This window comes from Danio rerio, chromosome 1, assembly GCF_052040795.2.
Source record: "Danio rerio strain M-AB ecotype USA chromosome 1, GRCz13ab, whole genome shotgun sequence".
In the NCBI taxonomy this organism is placed as follows: domain Eukaryota; kingdom Metazoa; phylum Chordata; class Actinopteri; order Cypriniformes; family Danionidae; genus Danio; species Danio rerio.
Genome location: NC_141021.1, coordinates 20,849,245 through 20,868,394, shown reverse-complemented (window position 1 = coordinate 20,868,394; position 19,150 = coordinate 20,849,245). Strand labels below are relative to the sequence as shown.

General features: G+C 33.7%; 1 protein-coding gene across 12 annotated transcripts in view; it reads left to right on the top strand.

Annotated features, from left to right (window-relative positions):
- The window catches only part of rbm47 (RNA binding motif protein 47), a 51,422-nt gene that overhangs the window by 13,602 nt on the left and 18,670 nt on the right, over positions 1-19,150 (top strand). For 3 of the 12 annotated variants that reach the window (NM_001114686.3, XM_087236082.1, XM_087236074.1), the window contains 1 exon segment: positions 574-699. The exons of 3 other annotated variants lie outside the window; for them this stretch is intronic. The gene's annotated coding sequence lies outside the window, so the exon portion shown is untranslated. 12 annotated transcript variants of the gene reach the window in all.

The following is a 19,150-nucleotide window of genomic DNA, read 5'->3' as shown; positions in this document are numbered from 1 at the left end:
ACGTCAACATGGTTGAAAAAGTGGTCTCTACTATATGACAAATATTTAGTTTTTGCAAATCAAGTGCACACCCACAAACCCACACCCATCTGCGAATCAATTATTTCCACCTTTTCCAAGTAACTAAAGCACAATAAAACACATGGTAAACGTGTGACTGCCTGCTTCTTAAGGAACGGGAATGAGAAGATTTCATGAACTGTCTGAAAAGAGTTAAAATTAGGTTGAGCAGTTCAAATGAAGGAAATTGATTTCAGGTCAGGCTTGAATAATTTCCAGCCAATTGCCACCTAAAACAAACTTTCTGCTCGGTCAATGGACAAACCGCATTCACAGCTCACCGCACACAGTTTGCTCCCAGAAAAAAAATTGAACGAGAGAGAAGGGTTTTTGGGTGTGACAAGTAAAAGGAAGAAAGAAAGAAATATAGGAGAGAGAGAGAGAGAGAGAGAGAGAGAGAGAGAGAGAGAGGTTTAGGAGGGGGCACCTTTGCACCGCCCCACCCCTCACATGCATTGAGTAAACACTCTTTTACCAACTGCACCTCCAATCACACACTCCTCTGCCCCACAGACGGTGTGTGTGCGAGCAGACTCCAGACAGACTGAAGAGAAGGCCTGAGTGTGTGAGTGACTGTGTGTGAGTGAAACAACATCACACCCCCCACTCGGACACCCATTCATCCACCTGAAACGCCAGGTAAAACTCTTTGTTGTCATTTTTTCTGTAACTGCTAGCATTTTGCTAGTTCAAATAGTCAGTGTTGTACTTGTGCATTCTTTGTAACGTTGACCTTCATGACCTTCAGTAGTACTCTAAAAGTCAAGCTTTGTGTAATGTAGATTGTGTCTAAAATGCTTTACAAAGAGGATCAGGAAAAGTCAGATAATAATATTTCATTTTTGAGGGACAAATCAATACATCAAACAGAAATGTGTGGCTACAGCTAGTTACTGTTATAGTGAATATTGTTAGCATTTGTGTTTTTTTTTGACTGGTGTGTGTATATGTGGTGTAAAATGTAATTGTGTGTGTTGACTGTTGGTCTTTGGACTTGACTTCTTCAGTCTTGTGTTTGCTGATAGGGTGGGCCCAGACCTGAGTGTGCTTCTGTTATCAGAACGCTTGTCACATTTCTTGGGTTGGGGGAAATAGTATTTTGATTCCCTATAGATTTCTCACATCAATAGAAAGTGATGAGACATCAGCGTTGTGCTTACTTGAGGCATTTTTCGAGCAGATTTGTGTGTTTGTGTCAGCACATTGTGATTGATCAGACCTCGTCACATTGTGTTGCGGTAAGTAGATTAAGCTCTGGATTGAGGAGTTCAATAGGTGAGATAAGAAACCTCAAGATGTCGTCAGCGTTTATGGTTCAACCTCTTCACTCTTATGTAGTCTCTTTAGTGAAAATAAAGCAAAGTACTTTAGCTTATTGTCAGGTTTGTGTGGGATTTGTTCAGTTGAATCTCTTTGTGTGTACAGTATATGAAAAAACGATGAATATGTGGTGTTTTTAATTGTGGGGTTTCACTTAACCGTAAGGATTTTTAGCTTTCTAACTTCCTTCTTCCTGTTTTGTTATTAATAGTTAGCAGTGTTGGCTTTTTAACTAAAACCAAAACTATTACAAATGTCAAGTGGTATTAAGTTGAAGATAAAAAGTTATATTCAAAATTTGTTGAAAAGGTAAAATCAAAAATTATAAATGATTTTCTGCCAACTTAGTAAAAAGATTTAGCGCATAAATGACTAAAACTAAATTAAGCTATATAATATTTTTTAAATATTCTGATTACACAGCTATACCAAGTTTACTTTATGAGAATGATGGTATTGGTGTTATCTATTAGTCAGAAATTAGCTCATTTGTTTATTGGTGTGATATAAATAAGCTAAAAATAAATACTAAGGAAACTGAAGAGATGGTATTTGACCCAAAGTGTATAGGTGACCATCGTCAAGTGGTTGTACACGATCATCCTATTACTCAGTCAGAGACCTAAAAGTATTTGGGCATTTAAATTGAAAGTTCTTTTTCATGGAAAACACACATAGAGTGGGTTTGCTCTCGTTTACACAAGAGATTGTATTTTTTATGGAGGTTACGTCTTTTTGGAGTCAACAAGCCTATGATGTTGTTTTATAAAGCTGTTCTTGAAGGCATTGTCAGGTAGGGTATCACAGTGTGGTTTGGCAACCTATCTGTACAGTGTAAATCTAAGTTGATGCATCTCTTAAAGACAGGATGGAAAATTGTTGGGCACTATGAATATTTTAATCCTCAAGTTTTATAAGAGAATTGTGTCCTCGATCAAATTCTGAATGATCCAACTCATTCATTGTCTCAACATTATGAACTGCTGCCCTCTGGTAGAATATATAGAGTGCCTAAATGTAGGTTGAACCGATATAAGAAATCCTTTATACCAGTTTCAGTGAGTTTACTTAACAAGGATTTATCTTAATTAGAATTGTAATTATTGTATATTGTATTGTTTGTTTTTATGGAAAGTCTGCAGCAATATGGTGATGCCCATAACAAATTTCCTGTAAAGGACAATAAAGTTTTACTAACTAACTAACTAACTAACTAACTAACTAACTAACTAACTAACTAACTAACTAACTAACTAACTAACTAACTAACTAACTAACTAACTAACTAACTAACTAACTAACTAACTAACTAACACCAAATACATTTTCAAAGAAATACATATTAAAGATCAAATGATATAATGTATACAAAATTGAAACTAAAAGTGAACATATATATGAAACATATTCTTAATTAATAAAATCATTTATAAATAGCACAGATTGTTACATATTTTTATTTAACACCTGTTCAGAGTACACTGTTAAAATAGCTGTTAATAACAGGTTCCTTTTTCTGTGATTATCAGTTTTGGATGTTAGGATGTTTATTTACAGTTATAAATTGCATTTTATAACACTGATCTCTGCTCTGTCGACTTTTGAAGATGAAAATTCAACTCTGCAGGTTAACAATGAGACTTTCATTGACTTTTTAGTAGCTTAAAACAGTATATTGTATAATAAATTATATATCGAGAATTAAGATCCATAAAATAACAGAAAAAGTACTGGCAGTTCATCACCAGGTTTTTGCACTTTAGTTTACAATCAATCCACTTATCAATATATCACTTCAAACTATTAAAAATAAACACATTTCACACTTTTCAACATCTAAAGTTGGAGGAAAAATCAAGGTCCCATAATGCAATTCAAAATCATAAATAAATGAAAAACAAAAAACAAAAGCATGCATGACAGAATATGAAAACCATTAATTTACGTGTACCATGCTTTTTGACAAATCGTGAGAACTGAATCATTGTGTGTGTTTTATATGAATGTCTTGATAAATGCTTTACTGTAGCTTGTTTTCATAGAGAATTGAAACTAAATCTGTCAGGAATTGAGAATGGCATTGGTTTGACGGTCTCTGTGTCCACACGTCTCTCGCTCTGTCTGCCATCGTTTGATGGTTGTGTTCTAAGCAAAACAAAAAACTTCTGATTTTCTTTGGTCTTGTTTTATGTTTCACAGTCTGTGCAGACATATATAAATTATATTATGTACATATATGAATCATATTATGTACAGTTGAAGTCAGAATTATTAGCCCCCCTAGAACTAAAATACTACAAATAAACACTAAAATGAATGAAACCAAAATATTTTTTAACTAATAAGATAAAAGACATGACTCACATTTAAATTAATCTGAAAATGTTATACCTGTATAATAAAATTGTAGTAACATTTTACAATAATAAGTTATTTATTGACTAAGATGAACTAAGAATGAACAATACTTGTAGTATTTATTAATCATAGTTCAACATTTAGCAATGCATTATTAAATTCTGATTTGTGCTAACATTAGTTTATGCGCTGTGAGTTCACATGAACTAACAAAGAACTATCGTTCATTGCTTGTTAAAAGCATTAACTAATATTCACTAATGAAACCTTACAGAAAGTGTTATCTGGATTACAGATAAATTAAAATAAATAAAATAAAACAAACAGAAATCACTAAAGTTACAAATAATTCTGATTTTGTTTATCATCTGAAGTAAATCTATGCTCAGATATTTGTAAACGTCAGACATTTGTCCACTTTGGTCTAAGCAAAATGTTTGGCTGATTAACAGAAGTAGATCCCTCCTGTCACTTTTAAAATCATTCAACTGCTTTAACACGGCATAATGTATCTTTTTCTTTCTTTTTCTTACTACAATTAATATTCACATTTAAACCTCGACAGGTACTGGCTAATTGAAAAGTCATTATAGATTACATGCTACAGTGTTTACTGAGTCACTGTGTGTTTCAATTGTATTATGTGTTAACTTAAAGAGAATTTTGGATTATCATTTAGAGAGAGTTAATGTTAATGATCTGCACAGGGATTATAAAGTGTCACAAAGGTCAGTGTTTGTCAGAGATGGGGTTTAATAATTATATAGCACCATTATACAGGTTTTTGCTCTGTCTCCGAGAAGAACGCAAGTCGCTGCACTTTTCAGTACATCATGTGAGTGGTTTCTTCAAATCTTTAAGACTCTCTTCAACAATAAACATTAACTCACTTAGATTATCTGTTCACAACGCAGTAAACTTTGACTTTTATTGCACTGGTCATCCTATATATGGATGCAGATTTAGAGCTGGTTTATTCTGGATATCTGAGAATCATGATTTTTTGTTTGTTTGTTGAGAATCAGTATCACAATTCTGAATAAGCAATTTAACAAACTATATAATAATAATAATTTAGAGGTTCTGACAAAATTTTCATTACTATAATTTTTTAGATAATATATTACGGGATAATAAAAAAAACATCTTGATCTGGAAGAATGATTAATTAGCAGTTGAATCAGTATTTTTTAAGAATCTCTTGAATTAATTATTCAAAGATAATAACATTTTAAGGGCTGCTTGATGCCACCTATTGTTCTAATAATGTAATTGCTGCTTACTTCATTTGAAGCATCAAACTGCTTTAAAAGCATGATTGTCACTGTAACAATTTGTTAAGATTTAGTACCAATACCAGTGAAAATACATGGTAACAATTTTTGGTATTAAAGCAAAACAGCGAGTCAAAATCGGGGCTAAAATCATGCAGTCGGCATAAAGCATCTGTGTCTTGAGGTCAGTATGTTTAACGAGAATTTTTTTGGGTGAAATTTGATTAAACAGAAATCTTGGGACTGATTATTCTAAGTCAATCACCTTAGCCTAAAGAAAAATATAAAGTAATGACTGCAGGAAAATAATGCAGTAAAAGTACACATTTTGTAAACTACTTAGAAAAGTACAATGCTTGAGTTACAGTAATTTAAGTATTTGTAATTTTCCTTTACACACACACTGCACTCACTATCAGCATTATTACATACGTGACCTAAAATAACAAACCCGCTATGTTTACATATATTCTATATTGTTAGTTTGCACAACTAAACTGCAAGAAACAGACACCTTAAATGGTTGGGGGTGGGGGTATCAGTAGAAGAGGCTCAGATGCTCCTCTCATTGCAACTTATGCTCACTCTGAAAACGTACCGTGAAGAGCTCCAAATCCCTGGAGCTATGTTTTATTGCAGTCTTTGTTTTCACAAATCCACCAAAGGTCGCTGTGTATGCTTTTTGAGACCTCAAATTTCTCTTGTGAGTGCCATTTGCGCCTGATGTTCTTTCGTAAGTCCACCAGAGGCCGCTGTTGATTGTTCAACTGACCCACCATCCTCCTTACCTAAACCCAACCAATAATGTTTTCAAAAGCGCCGATTGACCCCCACCCACCCCCTTTCCTAAACCCAACTGAAACTTTGTGTCTCAAGTCTTTCTATGTACATGGCGAACGACTGGACAAACTGGTAACAGTGGGAAAGCCGTACATACAGAGGTAACCGGTCAGCTGGTAAGCTTGAAAAGAAACACCATTATACCACTTCGTTTTAAAGAGGAAATGCAGCCATACTTCTGGCTACATAATTCGCCATCTCCAGAAATGTATATAGAGCAACATTTTCAGAATAAGCGTCGTCTCAGTGGTAGCTGAAGAGTGGATCTACAATCAAATTAGGACAACCCAGAATCAAAAAGCTTTTCCAAAAGTCAATGTAGTTAAGGTGGTAAAACTGAGCCAAGCCTTACTGTACTGCACAGGGTAAAAGCGGCTAATGTTTATATCCTAACTAGTTTTATTCCCACTGTTGTCACAGAAACACAGAACCAACACACAGAAAAAACAATGCTTTTCAGAAAGACTGACGTTGCGACCTGGGTTTAATGCAGAATTGAATGTACTGTTGTGGTTTTCAAAGTTTTAATAAACTCATGCAAATCGTGATTACTTAGAGATAATATTGCATGGGAGTTTTAATCAATATCGAGACTTTTTAACTATTAGCTGATTGAAATCTTGCTGACGCCCCAACATACAAGAAGAGATAAAAATATGCAAACCCTTTTAGTCCTGAAAGGCTTATGACATTGAGAGTTGCAGGACTTTTGTGTGCATCTGAAGCCTTTTTTTCACTCTTTTGCTTGATCAATGGAGTGTATCGTGTTTGAAGAGCCCTTGACGTGCCTAAGAGCTTAGCATCTATACATAAACACAAATACACACACCAGGCTGATGACTTGATGGTCATCTGAAACCTCTATTCATTTATTTAGAAAATGCTAAAGTGACTTGAATATCCATCTTTCGTGATGACCAGGGTTTTAATCCTCATTTATTGTTAATGACATCAAACACTAGATTAATTTAAATTTTTTTGTCTATTTTATCAAAAAAATCATTGTTTAAAATGTAATCAGCCATTTGATTTATTAAAATATTGAAAATTTCTTTGAAATTACTATATATGGATATATATTAAATTAATTATTAGACCCCCTGTTTATTTTTTTCCCCAATTTCTGTTTTACAGAGACAAGATTTTTTCAACACATTTCTAAACAGAAAGGTTTTAATAACTCATCTCTAATAAATGGTTTATTTTTATTTTTGCCATGATGAATATTTTTCAATACACTTCTATACAGCTTAAAGTGACATTAAAAGGCTTAACTAGGTTAATTAGGTTAACTAGGCAGGTTAGGGTAATAAGGCAAGTTATTGTATAACGGCGGTTTGTTCTGTTGACTCTTAAAAAAAATTAGCTCAAAGGGGCTAATAATTTGACCTTAAAATGGTGTTTAAAAAATTTGTAACTGCTTTTATTCTAGCAGAAATAAAACAAATAAGACTTTCTTCAGAAGCATAAATATTATTAGACATACTGTAAAAATGTCCTTGCTCTGTTAAACATCAGTTGAAAAAAAAAAAAATTAAAATAATTCAAAGGGGGGCTAATAATTCTGAGTTCAACTGTATCTTGTTGTAGAAAGTTAATTTAAATTCTCTTTTTGTTCCAAATAAAACTTTGTAGCTTTAATCAAAACAACAATTCCCATAAAATGATCATTCATCCAAATAAAAAAAAAATTGAGTTTCACATTTAAATATGTTCACTTGAGCCAATGAAAAATAAATTTGTCTTAAACAATATTCTTTAAAGGTTATTAGCACAGAAAACACTCATGTCCCATACACTGCACAACCCTGAGTGTTTCTGTTGTCAGCAGCCTGGCAGAATAAGCAGGTAGGGGCGTAGTACTGTCAGTTAACCTTTTTATTCTGAGCTCAGAACATGATCAGCCTTTATCAGGACCATACCACCAAGGCGCTTCCTTTACACACTACCCTCGTTGATGGTGATGGTCAACATTTTATGAATAAATTAATTATTAGACCTAAATCACAGACGCCACCTTAAACATAAACACACACAAACTGAATTTAAACTCTGAAAACTGAACTGCACTGTTTCAATTCATTATAATCTCCTACAGTTTGTGCAGCTGCATTGACACAATTTACATTGTAAAAGCGCTATAGAAATAAAGATGAATTGAATTGAACATAAAGTTTATAAAAAATCAACCCATATATTTTAACTAATATAACACATAAACTATCTCTAAACCATTTCCCATGATGCACCTGGCTATAGTGCTGTGGGCCAGGTCATAACTGTGTGAGTAGCCTTAAAACTTTACATTGGTCAAAACAAATATTATTTAGTTGAGCTCCTAATCAAAAACATTTATATTCAACTATGTTTTGAACTCATATATTACTTGAAAAAAAGTAATATTAAACTGAAATGAATGATACAATTTTATTTGGATGAAGTACTGCTTGAAAGTTTATTTTGCTTTTTTTCAACTGAAGACTGAATGGACTAAGACTTCTGAATTCTTGTTAGCAACAATTTAAATGTTCTCCATCAATGACTCTTCTCTATTGCACGTTTTCCCCATTTATGTGAAATATCAATGCAGGTGTGCGTGTGTGTGTGTGTGTGTGTGTGTTTTGTGGTTTTCCTGCGTGTGTATTGTTCTTCTCCTCTACATTTCACTGTGTTCTTTCAGTGAGATGGAAGGAGTTTCACCCAAGAGATACTAATTGATCTGTCTGCACACAAAAGCCTTGTGTGTGTGTTCCTGTGTAGCTGTGTGTGTGAGTTTATAAAGCATGTGACGATTGTCACACATTGTCCTGTGTGTCGAGAAGTCAAAGATCAGATACTTCTGTCAATCAGTGTGTTAGATAATGAAAAACCATTATCTTGTGATCACGCACTTGCCAGGAAAAGGCCTCCTACATTCACACATCATCTATAACTTTATTATTTTAGACACTTGTTGTTTAGTAACAATTTAAAAGATTGAATCACTTGATCTAAAACAAAATGAATATAAAGCTATGGAACAAAATGAAGAGACCGCTTGAACACTCTCAGTTTCTCTGGATTGACTGGATTTACGTGCACTGTAAATAAATTCCGTAATTTTATGTTTTTTTTTCAGGCAGCTGGGATGCCGAAAAAACCCTGTTAAATAACGGCCGTTAAATTACAGAAATGTACCGTAGAATAATGGCCGTAAAATTACAGAAATTTACCATAGAATAATGGCTGTTAAATTACAGAAATTTACAGTAGAATAACAGCTGTTAAATTACAAAAATTTACTGTAGAATAAAGGCTGTTAAATAACAGAAATTCACCGTAGAATAACTGCCAGTTAAGTTACAGAAATTTACCATAGAATAATGGCTGTTGAATTACAAAAATTTAGCGTACAATAAAGACTGTTTAATTACAGAAAGTTACCGTAGAATAACAGCCGTTAAAATTTCAAAAATTTACCATAGATTAATGGCTGTTAAATTACAGAAATTCACTGTAGAATAATGGCCATGAAATTACAGAAATTTACCATAGAATAATGGCTGTTAAATTACAGAAATTTACCATAGAATAATGGCTGTTAAATTACAGAAATTTACCGTAGAATAATGGCTGTTAAATTACAGAAATTTACCGTAGAATAACTGCCGTTAAATTACAGAAATTTACAGTGGAAAAATGGCTGTTAAATTACAAAAATTTATTGTAGAATATCAGCTGTTAAATTACAGAAATTTACCGCAGAATAATGGCTGGTAAATTACAGAAATTTACCGTAGAATAACTGCCGTTAAATTACAGAAATTTACAGTGGAAAAATGGCTGTTAAATTACAAAAATTTATTGTAGAATATCAGCTGTTAAATTACAGAAATTTACCGTAGAATAACTGCTGTTAAATTACAGAAATTTACAGTGGAAAAATGGCTGTTAAATTACAGAAATTTACCGTAGAATAACTGCTGTTAAATTACAGAAATTTACAGTGGAAAAATGGCTGTTAAATTACAGAAATTTACCTTAGAATAATGGCTGTTAAATTACAGAAATTTATTGTAGAATAACAGACGTTAAATTACAGAAATTTACCATAGAATAAAGGCTGTTAAATTACAGAAATTTATGGATTTTTTTCATATTATAATGAACCTGCATGAATATAAAGTACAATAACAATGTGTAGACATTTTGAATTCATATTTTTTAGTGTTTTTACAGTATATAAATTCCACTGTTCATTGTTAATTCAAGTTAGCTCTGCTTATAATATTGGCTATTAGTAAATGTTGAAATCAGCAAAAGAACATTAACAATTTACATAAAATTTTTAACATTAGTTAACAACATTATTATCAACAAAGTAACAAGGAATAACTAATAAAAACTAATAAATCATTTATGTTCAACAGAGAAAAGCACATTTCGACACATAATTGTTTTAATATCTTATTTATTTTATCTTTGCCATGATTACAGTAAATAATATTTTACATTATATTTTTCAAGACACTATACAGCTTAAAGTGAAATTTTAATACAGTGAAATACCGTGAAAATGTCCTCGCTCTGGAATGTTCACATCATTAGGGAAATATTTAAAATAGAAAAAAATTCAAAAGGAGGCTAATAATTCTGACTTGCATATATACATAATTAAATAGTTAATGTGAGCCAAACAATTGTGTGTATGTGCAAAATTTTTGCTATAAAACACCTTATTTACTGCTTACTATTAGGTAATAATGGAGTAGTCAGGTTTAGGTATTGGCTAGGATTAGGGATGTAGAATATTATCATGCGGAAGATGTACTTTATAAGTAAAAAAACATTCAATGTCTTAACAATAGGCAGGTAATAAGCCAGTATTATATTAAGAATTGGTACTAAAATAAACTTCACTGAAGTATTTCGTACAAGAAAATGCTGTTTCTCAATGTCTATTGCCAAATTATTTTGTTCAGTGTATTACTTGACAGCTTTTTTGTAAATAATGTTGAAATTGATTAGCAATTTGTGAGAGATCATTTGTTTCTATAAATCTTTAACTATATTTACCTAAAAGTGCTCTTGTTTGTGATTCGCATTTTGAAATTCGGAAAAAGATTTTAAGATAAAAAAGTTGAAGTCTTGTTGAAATGAGCGAACGCTAAGAGTATGTGTGTGATTGTGTGTGTGTGTGTGTGTGTGTGTGTGTGTGTGTGTGTGTGTGTGTGTGTATGTGTATGTGTGTGTGTGAGTGTGTGTGAGTGTGTGTTAGTGAGAGAGAGAGAGAGAGAGAGAGAGAGAATCTGTACGTACAGCTAGTGATTTGTGCTAGTTAATCATCCACCTGCTGCTGCCTCAGGTTTCCTTGCACCAAGTGCGTGCGAACACACACACACACATACACACACGGAGACATGTAAAGGTCAACCATTGCCAAGCAGGTACAGTGAGATATGGAGAGCTGATGTTGGCTGGAAAGTAAATAATGTTTTTTTTTTCTATACTCTCCATGGTTTATTTTCTCTCTCTTGCCACGGATTCTCACTTCCTGCTGTTTTCTGTATCTCTGTACGGAACAAGGAAACTTCCACAAAGTCTCACTTCCAGAAACACACGAGGGCTTAAAAGACTTTTCTCTCTGTCTTTTTGTTGTCCCTGGGGATTTGTCCTAATTACTGAATGAATAATTACAGTTAATTCATTAAACTGTATGGTGATTGATTAATTAATTAACAAGCACACACACGGGGAAGATGTCGCTGAAGCTAATAATTGAAAGTTCACATTTTAGAGTTAGCTAAATAGCTAATTTTTTACTATTAAGTCAGGGCTAATCACTTACTTTTGCATGAGAGTATATAAAGCAATATACTTGTACGGCTGCACTTTATTTTGATGATCGTCTTTAGATGTTTATTCTGTCAACTAAAAGAGTAGCTTTTAAGCTGCATTTTAGCTAAGTTTTCTTAGGTTATTAGCAGGGCTTGACATAAACATCCGCCAAATGCGGATAGATTTAGTTAGAAAAACACCCCCACTAGCTATTTTGGCTGGTTGAAAATGATTTTTGAATTGCCAGTTCTGGCTTGTCACTAAAGATTAGAATTTTAGTTCAAGACCGTTTGTCAATATGTGCGCAAATGTGATCTTAGAATTGATAAGCAGCACTACTCATACAGTGAGTGTTCAAGCAAGCAAAAGATAGCAGGTGAATACTGAATAAGAGGATGATCAGGAGCAAGGTGAGACTCAGGCAATTCTCACTCACTGACAACAGTGTGCTTAAAAAGTGTGCCGTGCCCAGTTACCTTGTGCGAAGCAACCGTGCAACACAACTGGTGCGATAATTTCTCTTTGAAATAGACTGGAAGAAAGTGGTGCTTGTGCACCCACAATCCTGCTACTTTCAAGAGGTCAAGATACCAGAAGCGGTTGCTGCTTTCGCTTTAACCATGTTTTGAATAGATCGTTGTCTGTTATGTGTTGGTATGGTTTAGTTATCATCCTTTACATCCTATCATCCTTTACAATAACATTGCTCTAATAGGAGAATAAAAAGTTATATTTTGCTTGTTTTGATGCGTTATTCAAAATTTGTGGCAAGGAAATGGTGTGGTCAGAAAAAAATTGGTAAATCCTTAGTGGTATGACCTAAAAAGCCATGTGAAATAAATTTCATTTCAATGCGAGACTATGAAACCCCAACACATTTTCTCATACTCATTGAGCACACTACACACACAAAAAAAAACTTAAATTAACAAAGAGTCATGTGAACATAATACATATTCTAATTTTCCAGTAATTTTAGGATGCCAAAGTAAAATGTATGCATATAAAATATATTTTCCCAACAAAAATTGTGGCTAGTGAAAATCGGAAAACTACTAGCCACAGTGGCTGCTAATCAAATGTCAAGCCCTGGTTATTAGTAAACTGGCAAGTATGTTGTGCCAAGCTGTATATTCTTCACATTTTATTTATATTGTACTTTTGATTTTATGAGTTGGCACAACCCATATAGTACATAAAATAAAATCATTTTCTAGTTTAAAAAGTGTAGCTGCTGGTTACACTGCCTTATTTTGATCATTTCCTTTAGACAGTAGATACTTTTTTCTTTGAGAACCTTTTTCACAGAACTGTTGCTTGTGTGGAAGTTCCTGATTTTGAGTTTTTCATATAATGCAGGAATTGGAAACAATTTTAGTTCTAGGATCATAATTTGGGGAAACAAATTAGTTCCTATTCAGAACAGGGTCTAATCTGACACAAAAGAAACTACAGTGATGCAAGTGTACATCTGCTGATTGGCTCAATGCAGTCCATACAAACCACTGCTAAAAACATACACATAAACAAATCTAATGTCAGCTGCATTTATCTGCTCTTTATGTCTATTACTTGTGCTTTATAGTGCATCCGGAAAGTTTTCATATCGCTTTACTTTTTCCACATTTATTTATGTTATAGCCTTATTCTAAAATGGATTAAATAAATTTATTTTCTCAAAATTCTACACACAATAGCCTATAATGACAATGTGAAAAAAAGATTTTCTAAAATTGTTGCAAACTTATTACAAATAAAAACCTAAAAATCACATGCACTGTACTGTAAGTATTCACAGCCTTTGCTCAATACTTTGTTGATGAACCTTTGGCAGGAATTACAGCCTCAAGTCTTGGTGGTTCCAAACATCTTCCACTTACGGATTGTGGAGGCCACTGTGCTCATTGGAATTTTCAGAGCAGCAGAAATTTTTCTGTCACCAGCCTTGTGCCTAGAGACAATCCTGTCTCGGAGGTCTACAGACAATTTCCTTTGTCTTCATGCTTGGTTTGTGCTTTGACATGCACTGTCAACCCTGGGACCTTATATAGACAGGTGTACGCCTTTTCAATTCATGTCCAATCAACTGAATTTACCACAGGTGAACTCCAATTAAGCTGCTGAAACATCTCAAAAATGATCCGTGGAAACAGAATATACCTGAGCTCAATTTAGAGCTTCACGGCAAAGGTGTTGAATACTTATGTACATGTGATTTTTCAGGTATTTTATTTTTAATACTTTTCAAAAACTCTTTTTTCAAATTGTCATTATGGGGTATTGTGAGTAGAATATTGAGAAAATAAATGAATTTAATCCATTTTGAAATAAGGCTGTAACATAAAAAAATGTGAAAAAAGGGAAGCGCTATGAATACTTTCCGGATACACTGTATTGTGTCGAGCTAATAAAGATTTAGTATATTTTATTGTTTTAGTCATATAACTTACACATCTTCATTCCATCTATAACAGGGAAACAGGGCTTGATGGCTAGCTCCTATAGCTGAAATGTAGCTACATGTTAACTAACTCTCATTAGAGTATATGCAGAATGTTAGGCTTAAGTTAACCTGCTTGCAAAGTTACACAGTCAGTGGAATGTCTTTTGGTGGGGCATCAAAATAAATTATTTAATAAACTAATTATTAAGTTGAGTCTACTAATACTAATAGCTGCTATATGTGTTGCAAATTCCTTTTTGTCAACAGAGAGCCATCAAAGTGACGTCAAAATAAGTAACTGATTTAAAAAAACTGAAGCATCTAATGGGTAAGAAGAACAAGAGTGTGTCTATTTTCCTATATCTGAGCAAACCCCAAAATGAAAAGTCTTTCACTGCAGGCTACAATCGCGTGTGGCGTTTTTAAGATTTTAGTAACGCCTGCGTTCCAGACTTAGTGCAACAACGGGTCACTTGTGAAGTCCCTCATCCTGTTCTGGATGCTCTTGGATGGAGAGCACACGAGACAAGTTTTGTATTGTTTTCATTGCTTTTCTTAGGGAACATGCGTTAGCACTGACGTGGTTACACAGATGCCCTCGGGTCTTTTTTGAATCTCGTGCATGAACGGCATGTTTTAGATGAAAATAGCTTGTCTAGTTTTTAACAAGTGATGAACAAATGCCAGATTCCTCTTTCAGAAATGAGACCTTTTATTAATGTTTACATTATATAAGTGGCAAGAGGAATAGGATACATTGCAAAATAATAAATTGTATGAAGTTTTAGGACATTTTAAGACTAGGTTTGATCAGGTGAGTTTGCAGGATTGCAGCTGGAAGGGCATCCACTGCGTAAAACATATGCTTGACCAAGTGGTGGTTCATTCCGCTGTGGGGACCCCTGATTAATAAAGAGACTAACCCGAAAAGAAAATAAATAAATGACACTAAAATTGACACGTTTTACTACTCTTCTTTCTTTTTAATAACTTTTTAATTCTTCTTTATTTGTTCAGTATTTGGCAGAGATCCATATTTGTTCTATCTCTTGCCCTCTCTTTCCTCCCAGTTTTTGCTGAATCGTCTTTCATTGTCATCTGCACACTTCCACTGACCCCACTTCCACCAAGACCATCTCAGTTTATTACACACTGACAACCAGTTCATTTAAAGGCAGTGCATTTTGTGGAAAAAGTCAGGCTGTCTTCCAGGATATGCTTATTTTTACAGTTAATGTCTATTGTTTGTGTTCTCAGTGTGTGTGTGTGTGTTTTGTAGGTTTTATAAAATTAACCCTTTATTTCTGAGCTATGTCATTTTTTGCTCTGGTGTTGCTACTGTCTCTGTTGCATAAAGTCTTAGTTGATATAGAAATGTTTCATCTATATACAACGTAAAGGTTTTAAAATAGTTAATTACAAGAACCATTTTATGTTCAGCAATTTTAAAGATCCACAGACTTTCTTCCCACCCAGAAGACCTTTAGTGGAATGATCTTTGCATGTAAAAGCTTCTTCATACACTGTAAAACAAAACTTTATGAAATTAAACTATAAAATTAAAGTTCGTCGATGAACTTTATGGTGGCTTGAGAAAGCCTCGTCGGAAAGTTTAAAGTTTAAATAATTGAAGTAGTTTTAGGAAGTTTGAGTTGGCATAAATAGAAAAGTACATGCATGTTAGCATGCTTCTAGTATGGATTGGCATGTTTTTTGCTAGGCGATTGATAGTGGGTTTTGAGTGGTGGCTAAGGTGTTGCCAGGCGGTTGCTATGTGGTTGCTAAGATGTTGTAAGGTGGTTGTTTATGTGTTCTAGGTCATTGCTAGGGTGTTCTGATTGGTTGCTAGGTGGTTGCTAAGATGTTGCTTGGCAGTTGGTAAGGTGTTCTAGGCTATTGTCTAGTATGGATTGGTATGTTGTTAGTATGTCTGATGTAAGATAATGGCAGTTTTTTTTTTTTTTTAAATGGAAGTCTATGGGTCAGTTGCTAGGGTGCTGAAAGTGGTTGCTAGGGTGTGGCTAGTAAGTTAAATGGTCATCAGTGATTGAAGATTGGTAGTCTAAGTTAAATGAGCCCAACATTAAGTCTGTATGATGGTCTGGTGCAAAGTTATGTGGTCACATTTTGGTCCAATGTTAAGTAAATGGGAAAATTTTCCGGGTCAGTTTTCAGAAAACCGTAAGTCAGGTCAGTTGGAAAAGATATAGCAGCTTAATTCAGTATAATTTGAAGGTTTAGAGTTAGTTTGTTGGTTGTAGTATGAACGGTCTAGGAGGAGATGCGTTCTTGAAATGCGTTCTTTTTCAAGCCACCATATTAAGTGTAGTTAACTCAATTTGCAGAAAGTTAATTTTACTCATTTGAAAAGGGTTTTGAACTCAGTGTTAAATGTAACGAGTTAATTAAATACCTCATTACTCCAACTTAAATGGAGTAAGTTCACAGTACTCATATAGATCAGTTTTTAACTCAAATGGTTTGTAGCAATCAGTTTTCTCAAACGATTTGAGTTGCCTTAACTTATTGGGTTTTAATGTGCTTAAACTGCTTCATTCGCTCAAATGGGTTAAGTTCACAGTACTCATTAGGTTTAGTTTTGAACTTAAATGGTTTGCTGAAATGGTTTGAGTTACCTCAACTTATTGGGTTTACAGTGTGGAACCACCAATGCCAATGAAGTTTCCTTTCTAAAGAGCGTACAGACTCATTAGCATAGATATCTCTTATTGGCTGGTCTGCCTGGTCCTTTTGGCTCGTGATTAGTCGGTCTACGTTTCTTCCTGTTTCAGCCAGGCCTTGAGCCACACATGTTCTGATTTTCAGCATATGTGTGTGTCAGCGTGTGAATGAGGAAGTGTCGTGGATATGTGTGTGTGTGAGAGCTTTGCTTTAGTACTGCTGAGTTGCCTGTTATTCCAGCCTCACAGTCACATGCTCCTTCAGCAAGCCTCTCAACTCATCATGAAAACACCAGGTATTTCAGCATGGTGTGTCTTCTAGTTGCTCATTTGAACGTTTGAACTTTAATTCTGGAGTGAATGACTAATTAATTAATAACTATTACATTTTTTTTGTTGCTTCTTGTCCTGGTAGTTGTGTGTGCATGGATTTTGGTGTCAGTGTGTACTTATGTGAAGTTAGTTGTGTAGATCCAGGTTAAGCTGTGCGTGGGTCAGCATGCTCTGTGTGTGTAACCATGGTTTTATTGCTAAGCAACCTAACTACCTTACCCTGTAAGCGGGCATCAAGGTCCGGCTGACTGATAAATGACTGAATAGAGCCATCTAACAGCAGAGTGGTGTGACAGAATCTGCGCAGTTTCTTCAACGATGTCTTTGTCAAACATTTTGTGGTTTATTTAAATGTGTCTGTTTTCTACTTATGGAAAATTCTGGTCTAAGGATTTGGAGATTTCTTCCATGCTGAAAAATGTAGATGCGGCTTACTGGGGTTTATTAGGCAGCTTTGTGTGTGGAAGAGGATTTATGTTTTGTGTGTGTGTGTGTGTTATACAGAGAAAAATAGGACTAACAATTTATTATATTTTATAATTAAATGCATTAATCAGATCTTTTAATGGACCAGGAAAGATTAGATGAGAACGTTTTGTATATGTAATATTTAATAAAATAATAGAAGTTAATGTTTAAAAACACACAAACAGCTAATGCAACTTAAATATAATCAGGAGTGTATTTACCCATTAAGAGAGGTAAGCGGCTGCTTAGGGACCCAGGAAATCTGGGGGCCCCCAATAAATATCTAGAAGTATAAATTATCATATATAAACTATATATGAACAAAGTTAAACAAATACAATTTTAGCATAATTTAATATTATTTAATATACAATCAAATATAATATTATAATAAAATAATGTTATAGAATAGTAATAATATCACAAAATAAAATATCCATCATGGAGCAGTCTAGCAGTAAAATAAATCCCTATTTTAAGCTGTAAATTCATTTAAAAAACCTAATCATTTAAAATGTAAGAATTGCATTAGTTTAAAATGTTGAAAAGAAGATTGAATGATATAAAAATAAAAAGCAATATAAATAAATATTAAATAAAAGTTGAAAGTGAGCAGGACTTGGGCCCTATGGCTGGAATTGCTTAGGGCCACAAAATCACTTATTCCGTCCCTGAATATATTCATTAGCAAGTCTCAAAATCAAAAACTTTTCATTATCTATATATAATGCGATTGTGATTAATATCAATAAAAACAATTAGTTAGTTTCTAACTAATTAATTAACCTATTATTTATTTAATTATTTAGTTTGTTCATTTAATTAGTTATTTTTTATCTGATATATGCTGTAGCTATAACATTTATTAGCAAATAAGTGCCAAAATCTAAACCGAACTACCTCCATAATAATTAGGGATGTCCAGATCCGATCATGTGATTGGAAATCAGGCCCGATCACGCGATTTCAAACTCGATTAGAATCGGATGTTATCTCCCGATGAGGACTCGAGTATATATGTATAATTCTCATATTTTTTTTAACACATCTATAGTTATGCGGTGGCACAGAGTTAAACCTCTTTCTTGACTTCACACAGAAACAGCAACGCGTACGGCATGACATAACTTGGAGTATTATAAAGTTGATGATGACTACATTGCCATAGCAAACTGTGACATATGTGAACTTGGGATTGCCTGTCAGGTTTTTAAGTTGAGGTGCTATTTGTTTTTATATTCAATTTTTCTAAAATATTTACTGTTGCACTGAAGTCAAAAAGTGAAAAATTGATGTTATTTATTACCTGATTGTTCAAGCTACCTTAAAGAAGTGCCCTGTTTGTTAACAGAGTTGTTGAATGTTAAAATAAGGTGAATTAAATAAAAAAGAAGGAACATCCTAGATCTGTTTCATCGCTCTGCTTTATTCTTTTTTTTTTATGTATTATTAAAATATCAGATTTCATTATCAGTAGATACTCAAAGGATTCTGATTTGGACTATCCCTAACATTAACCAATAAGCAGAAAATTAGGAATTTATTGAGCTAAAAGA